The following is an 8,084-nucleotide window of genomic DNA, read 5'->3' as shown; positions in this document are numbered from 1 at the left end:
TGGCAAAAGTTGTCTCAAATCAGCCCTGAAGACCACTATATATAGGAGGGAGGGGGGAGGAGGCTTTCCTTGAGGGCCAAGCCCTCAAGGGGTGCGCCGGCCAAGGGGGAGGTGGACTCCCACCCCAATTCGGTTTGGGGGAAGGAGTCCACTCCTTCCATCCCACCTCCCCTTTTTCCTTTTCTTTTTCTTTTCTTTTTGGTATTTCTATAAGTGGCGCCATGGGCCTCTTGGGCTGACTCCACCAGCCCACTAGGGACTTGTGGTGCCACCCTATGCCCTTGGGCTCACTCCCGGGTGGGTGGTCCCCTCCCGGTGAACTCTCGGAACCCATTCGTCACTCCCGGTACACTGCCGGAATTGCCCAAAACTTTCCGATAACCAAATGAAAGCATCCTATATAGACATCTTCGTTTACGAACCATTCTGGAAACCCTCGTGACGTCCGTGATCTCATCCGGGACTCCGAACAACAGTCGGTAACCACACATATAACTCAACTATACTAAAACATCGTCGTACCTTTAAGTGTGCACACCCTGCGGGTTCGAAAACTATGTAGACATGCCCCGAGGTATTCCTCGGTCAATATCCAATAGCGGGACCTGGATGCCCATATTGGATCCTACATATTCTCCGAAGATCTTATAGGTTGAACCTCAGTGTCAAGGATTCATGTAATCCCGTATGTCATTCCCTTTGTCCTTCGGTATGTTACTTGCCCGAGATTTGATCGTCGGTATCCACATACCTATTTCAATCTCGTTACCGGCAAGTCTCTTTACTCGTTCCGTAATACAAGATCCTGTGACTTACACTTAGTCACATTGCTTGCAAGGCTTGTGTGTGATGTTGTATTACCGAGTGGGCCCGGAGATACCTCTCCGTCACATGGAGTGACAAATTCCAGTGTTGATACATACTAACTCAACGGACACCTTTGGAGATAGTTGTAGAACACCTTTATAGTCACCCAGTTATGTTGTGACATTTGATGCACACAAGGTATTCCTTCGGTGCCAGTGAGTTATATGATCTCATGGTCATAGGAACAAATACTTGACACACAGAAAACAATAGCAATAAAACGACACGATCAATATGCTACGTTCATAGTTTCGGTCTAGTCCATCACACGATTCTCCTAATGATGTGATCCAGTTATAAAGTGACAACACTTGTACATAGCCAGAAAACCTTGACTATCCTTGATCAACTGGCTAGCCAACTAAAGTCTTGCTAGGGACATTGTTTTTTCTATGTATCCACACATGTATCTATGTTTTCATTCAATACAATTATAACATGGATAATAAACGATTATCTTTAAACAGGAAATATAATAATAACTATTTATCATTGCCTCTAGGGAATATTTCGAACAAGACCTACGTGTCCGTAGTTAGTACCTAGATGGCTATCTCTCTCTCTTGATCTTCAATACAATGATCAGCGCATCTTCACTTTGATGAATCCGATGCAATTCTTTTGTGAAGTGCATTTGTTGGCTCCGATAAATTCTAGGTTTATGTTAAGATTATTAATGATAAATATTTGAGTCCTCTTTGAATTCTATTGTGATTCTTATTTGCATGATTATTATAGCTTAGTAAATCTCTCTAATTTATTGAAATAGTTTGGCCAACTAGATTGATATTTCTTCAGTGAGAGGGGTGCTTTGTAGTAGGTTCAATCTAGTGGAGTTCTATATCCGAGCGACAGAAAGGGACAAGGGCACGTCTCTTGTATTGTTGCTACTAAGGATAAAACGATGGGTTTAATTCAAATTTATTGAGTTCTCTTTGTCTACATCATGTCATTGTTCTCCAAGCATTACTCTATTTTACTTAATACTCTAGATACATGTTGGGTAGCAGTTGATGAGTGGAGTAATAGTAATAGGTGCAGACAGGAGTCAACATATTTTCTTATGAATTTTATGCCTATAAATACATGACCATTGCCGTGAATATCACATAACTATGCGCTTTTCTATCAATTGCCCAACAGTAATTTGTTTACCCACCATATTGCCTACTACATGAGAGATGCCATTAGGGAAAACTACGCCCCACGTCTATTCACTTATACGTTTACAAACGCTATAGTTACCTTGATGCCTTTATTTACTTTCAATTTACACACTTTACTTTCTTGCAAATAACGAGTCCAAGGGGATTTACAACCCTCTTGCCCGCATTGGGTGCAAGTGTTTGCTTCTTTCTGTGCAGTCGCTGAAGACGGGGGTTGGTTTTTACTCCTATTGGTTCAATAAACCTTGGTTCTGTACTGAGAGAAATACTTATCTATATTGTGTTGCATCACCCATTCCTCTTCACGGAAAATCCAACGTAGACCACAAGTATCGGGAAGGATTTCCAGCGCCGTTGCGATGGAGTATCATCAACCTACTATCAAGTAATTTCACACAAATTATCATTCAATTGTTCTTATTTTTATTTGTTGTTATATTTATATTTCTTCTTAAAATTCGAAAATACAAATAATTATCTTTGCTAGTCACTAGTTTACTTATTTTCTTGCTAGTTTATTTGTTTGCTTGCCATTATGGCTAGTTCTTCTTTTGTCCCTTTACTCCTTACAACGAGGTACTCAATTTTAAGCAAAGGGGAGGAGAAAGTTTAAAAGATTCATGGCATAGGATTTGCAATGCTTAAAATAAATCAATTCACAAGCAATCCCCCAATATCTTGCTTTGTAATTTCTATGTTGGTATTACTACCTGGTATAGATTTGTACTCGATACGAATACCGGTGGTAACTTCTTAACGAACCACACATCAGATGCTTTCAAAGCCATGGAAAATTTAGTTGGGTCACCACCTATTATCATTAATGAAACTATCTTGACCTTGGAACATGTTATGCAAAGGCTTGATGTTATTGAAAATAAAATAGCTACTAATGAACAAATTGAGGAGTTAGATAAAAAGCTTCATAATCGTATCACTCAATTTGGGTCACAAGTAGGAATTACTTTGAAAGCTTTAAAAGAGAAAGATACAACTATTTATGAAAGTGTAGAGCAAAACTTGAATAGAATTGATAAAATGGAGGAAGTCATTGATCAAGTAGGTTCCACTTTCATACCCTAAAAACCGAATGCTAGTACCTCTCAAAATAGAAGTCCCAAATTCATATATGTTCCCAAGAGCATTAGTACCCCACTTATCAAAAGAATCGAAGATCTAAAAATGATTACTGTGCATCCCAATTTTATAGACTTGATACGAGACCCTATTTTCAAGCCTCCTATTATTCCTAAGAAGTATGGTTGTGTTATTGAGGAGATTTATTAGGTGGATGACAACACTTGAATCATATGTATTATGCCTAGCTAGGGGCGTAAAACAATTGCGCTAGTTTGGAGGCAACCCAATAGTTATTTTAATTTTTATGTTTTTACTTTATGTTTTTGTGTGATAACATGATTGTTGCCTCTGTATTGATTGTGTTTTTCTGTTTAAATTTATGCCTGTGCCAAGTAAAGCCTTTGCCATGATTTGAATAATAGTAGAATTAATACAGTGCAAAAACAGAAACTTTAACATCCAGTGCTAAATTTTTGTGATTTTACTGATGTTTGTTAATTCATCATTTCTTACTGAGCATACATGCAAAAGATTACATATTGGGTACCATGTCACATCAAAAATTATGTTTTTATCATTTCCTACTAGAGGACGAGCATGAATTAAGCTTGGGGATGCTTGATACGTCTCCAACGCATATATAGTTTTTTATTGTTCCATAATATTATATTATCATCCTAGGATACTTTTTGGGTCATAATTTACCAATTTATATTATTTTTTAGCACTAACCTATTGATCTAGTGCCCAGTTCTAGTTGTTGTTTTCTGCGTGTTTTTTACTTTTTAGATTTACAGTACGAAACAAAGTCCAATTGCCTTGAAACTTCTTTATGATTTTTTCTAGACCAAAAGAAGACCTGGAAGTCTCGGGAGAAGGCAAGTGGCCCAACGAGGGAGGCACAAGCCAAGAGGGCGTGACCAGGGGGGTCGGCGTGCCATGATGGCTTGTCCCTCCCTGGTGCCCCTCTACCTCCATTGTATGGCCTATAAATTCACATATATTCCAAAAACCCTAAGGAAGATCACAAAACACTTTCTCTGCCACACAAGTCTCTCTTCCATGATGGTCCCATTTTAATCTCTGTTCCAGCAACCTGCCGGAGGGGGATCGATCAGGGACGGAATCTTCATCAACCTTGTTGCCCTCATGTTGTTGTGTGAGTAGTTCACCACAGACCTACGGATCCATAGTTAGTACCGAGATGGCTATATCTCTCTCTTGATCTTCAATACAATGATCATTGATTCTTCGCTTTGATCTATCTGATGTCATTCTTATGTATGGTGTGTTTGTTGGGATCCGATGAATTGTGGGTTTATGTTCAGATTATTCATTCTTATGTATGGTGTGTTTGTTGGGATCCGATGAATTGTGGGTTTATGTTCATATTATTCATGAAAAGTGTTTGAGTGTTCTCTGATGTTTATGATTCTTATTTGCACGATCATCATAGCTCCGTAATTCTCCTTGATCTATTAATTGCTTTGGCCAAGTAGCTTGATGTTTCTTCAGTGAGAGGGGCCGGTGTGTTGCTGTGGGTTCAACCTCACGAGTTTCTATATCCGAGTGACAAAAGGGGACAAGATGTGCCTTTGTGTTGGTGCCACTAAGGGTAAAACGATGTGGTTTATTCATATTGATTGAGTTTACTTTGTGCACATCATGTCATCTTATCCAAGCATTACTTTGTTTGTCATGAACTTAATACATAGAGAGGCAAGCATAGAAGCGCTCTTGAAGTGGAGTAATAGTAATAAGTGCACACAGGAGTCGACCTATTTGCTTATGGTCGTGATGCCTATATACACATGATCATTGCCGTGAAAACTGCCTAACTATCCGCTTTTTTTCCCCTTGCCCAACAGTAATTTGTTTACCCACCATATGTTGCTTTCATGAGAGATGCCACTAGAGAACTCTATTGCCTCCGGGTTTATTCACTTGTATATTCACAAAACTTATTTTTTCCTTGTTGTTCTTATTTGTTTTTTATTTTATTTTGCAATTTATAATTCTCTACAATTATCTGCACACCTTATTTGCTTGCAAATAACGAGATCAAGGGGATTGACAACCCTCTTGCCTGCGTTGTGTGCAAGTTGTTTGCTCTTTTGTGTGCAACCGCTGAAGATGATTGAGGATTGGTATTCCTATGTGTTTGATAAACCTTGGTTTCTTAACTGAGGGAAATGCTTGCTCGTATTGTGCTGCAATTACCCATTCCTTTTCACGGAGAACCCAACACAGATCAAGTGTATGAGGCTTATCTGGGAAACTCTATTTTGGACAAGGGGCTTTAAGTGCTTCTTCATAGTTACAAGGCTTGTTTTCATTGTAAGCTTTGCCAGAGTTATTATTACATTGCTGATTCTTAAAGCTAGTATTGGTGTTAGCAACAAAATCTGACCCGCCATCACGATGCTTGCGCTTTCCACCATTGCCTTGATTATTATGACTCTCGTTGTGTCCAGAGTTGTGTTGCTCATGACCCTTACTATTATCATCTTTCTTTCATATGCTAGATTTATCATCATCTGAACAATGATCTTTCATTTTGTCTGTCTCAACATATCTACTAAGGGCATCCATGAAGTTTCCCATATCTTGAACCTTTTGCTTGAGGCGCCCAAGGTTCTAGTAAGGACAAGAGGATGGAAGTGGCAATTATTTTCCAAAATCGAAATAGCATGGGCGTGTGTCGATGTTCTGGGAATGGGGGTACCCAGACCTGCCGGCCTGCGGCCCAGGGCTGGCCCACTTCATCAGCGCAAGATCAACAAGGAGCATCACCACCCTGAACAAGGCCCTCGCGAGGGGCCAAGCCTCGCGAGGAAGAGCGACATCAAGACCCGTTGGGGCCCTCCTCAGGACCCCTCCGGAGCGGCAGATATTTCAAGGCAAGATCGGGCCTCAAGAGTCAAGGATGACGCCATGGAAGGGCAGGCGATCAGAAGATGCCAGAACAGGACAATTTCCCCTGTAGTGTAAAGGAGGTGGGAGCGAATGAGGACTCCAAAGGCATCTCCTAAAGGTTTCCCTTCTGGTGCAACAAGACCATGGTTGCCCGCCGGCAGGACACACGTCATCCCTGTGCTCACCTATTGGCACTGGCAGCGGCTTTGCAGGCGAAGGCCACTTTTGATAGGGGAAGCATGTTCCCTTTGTTGGGGAACGTTGCATGGGAAACAAAAATTTTCCTATGCACACAAAGACCTATCATGGTGATGTCCATCTACAAGAGGAGATTAGATCTACGTACCCTTGTAGATTACTAAGCAGGAAGCATTAAGAAACACGTTTGATGTAGTGGTATAGCTTCGTGATTCAAATCACCGTCGTCCCACGATCCGTTCCGATCTAGCACCGAACGGACGACACCTCCGCGTTCAGCACACGTACAGCTCGATGACGATCTCGTCCTTTTTGATGCAGCAAGAGAGACGGAGAAGTAGATGAGTCCTCCGGCAGCGTGACTGCGCTCCGGTGGTGGTGATGATCTACTCCTACAGGGCTCCGCCCGAGCTCCGCAGAAATCCGATCTAGATGTAAAACTACGTGGTATAGGTTTGAGTTGCACGTGGAAAAGTTGTGTCTCAAAAACCCTAAAACCACCAATATATATAGGAGGAGGTGAGGGGCTAGCCTTGGGGCTCAAGGAGCCCCTTGGTGCACCGACCAAAGGGAGGAGGTGAACTCCCACCCCAATTCGGTTTGGGGAAAGGAGTCCACTCCTTCCTTCCCACCTCCCTCTTTCCTTTTTTTCTTTCCTTTGGTCTTTTTCCACTTGTGGCGCCATGGCCCTATTGGTATGGCCTCACCAGACCACTAAGGACTGGTGCGCCACCCTAGGGTCACTAGGCTCACTCCCGTGTGGGTGGGCCCCTCGTGGTGAATACCCGGAACCCATTCATCACTCCCGGTACACTGCCGGTAATGCCCGAAACTTTCCGGTGACCAAATGAAACCATCCTATATATCAATATTTGATTTCGGACCATTCCGGAAACCCTCGTGACGTCCGTGATCTCTTCCGGGACTCCGAACAACATTCGGTAACCACACATATAACTCAACTGTACTAAAACATCATCGAACCTTAAGTGTGCAGACCCTGCGGGTTCGAGAACTATGTAGACATGACCCGAGACACTCCTCGGTCAATATCCAATAGCGGGACCTGGATGCCCATATTGGATCGTACATATTCTCCGAAGATCTTATCGGTTGAACCTCATGTTGGAAATATGCCCTAGAGGCAATAATAAATTAGTTATTATTATATTTCTTTGTTCGTGATAATCGTTTATTATCCATGCTATAATTGTATTGATTGGAAACTCAAATACATGTGTGGATACATAGACAAAATACTGTCCCTAGTAAGCCTCTAATTGACTAGCTCGTTGATCAAAGATGGTCAAGGTTTCTTAACCATAGACAAGTTTGTCACTTGATAACGGGATCACATGATTAGGAGAATCATGTGATGGACAAGACCCAAACTATGAACGTAGCATATTGATCGTGTCGTTTTATTGCTATTGTTTTCTGCGTGTCAAGTATTTGTTCCTATGACCATGAGATCATATAACTCACTGGCACAGGAGGAATACGTTGTGTGCATCAAATGTCGCAATGTAACTGGGTGACTATAAAGGTGCTCTACACGTATCTCCGTAGGTGTCCGTTGAGTTAGTATGGATCAAGACTGGGATTTGTCACTCAGTGTGACGGAGAGGTATCTCGGGGCCCACTCGGTAATACAAAATCACACACAAGCCTTGCAAGCAATGTGACTAAGTGTAAGTCACGGGATCTTGTATTACGGAACGAGTAAAGAGACTTGCCGGTAACGAGATTGAAATAGGTATGCGGATACCGATGATCAAATCTCGGGCAAGTAACATACCGAAGGACAAAGGGAATGACATACGGGATTATATGAATCCTTGACACTGAGGTTCAACC

Source organism: Hordeum vulgare, chromosome 2H (assembly GCF_904849725.1).
Source record: "Hordeum vulgare subsp. vulgare chromosome 2H, MorexV3_pseudomolecules_assembly, whole genome shotgun sequence".
NCBI lineage: Eukaryota > Viridiplantae > Streptophyta > Magnoliopsida > Poales > Poaceae > Hordeum > Hordeum vulgare.
Note: the sequence above shows the minus strand (reverse complement) of the source record.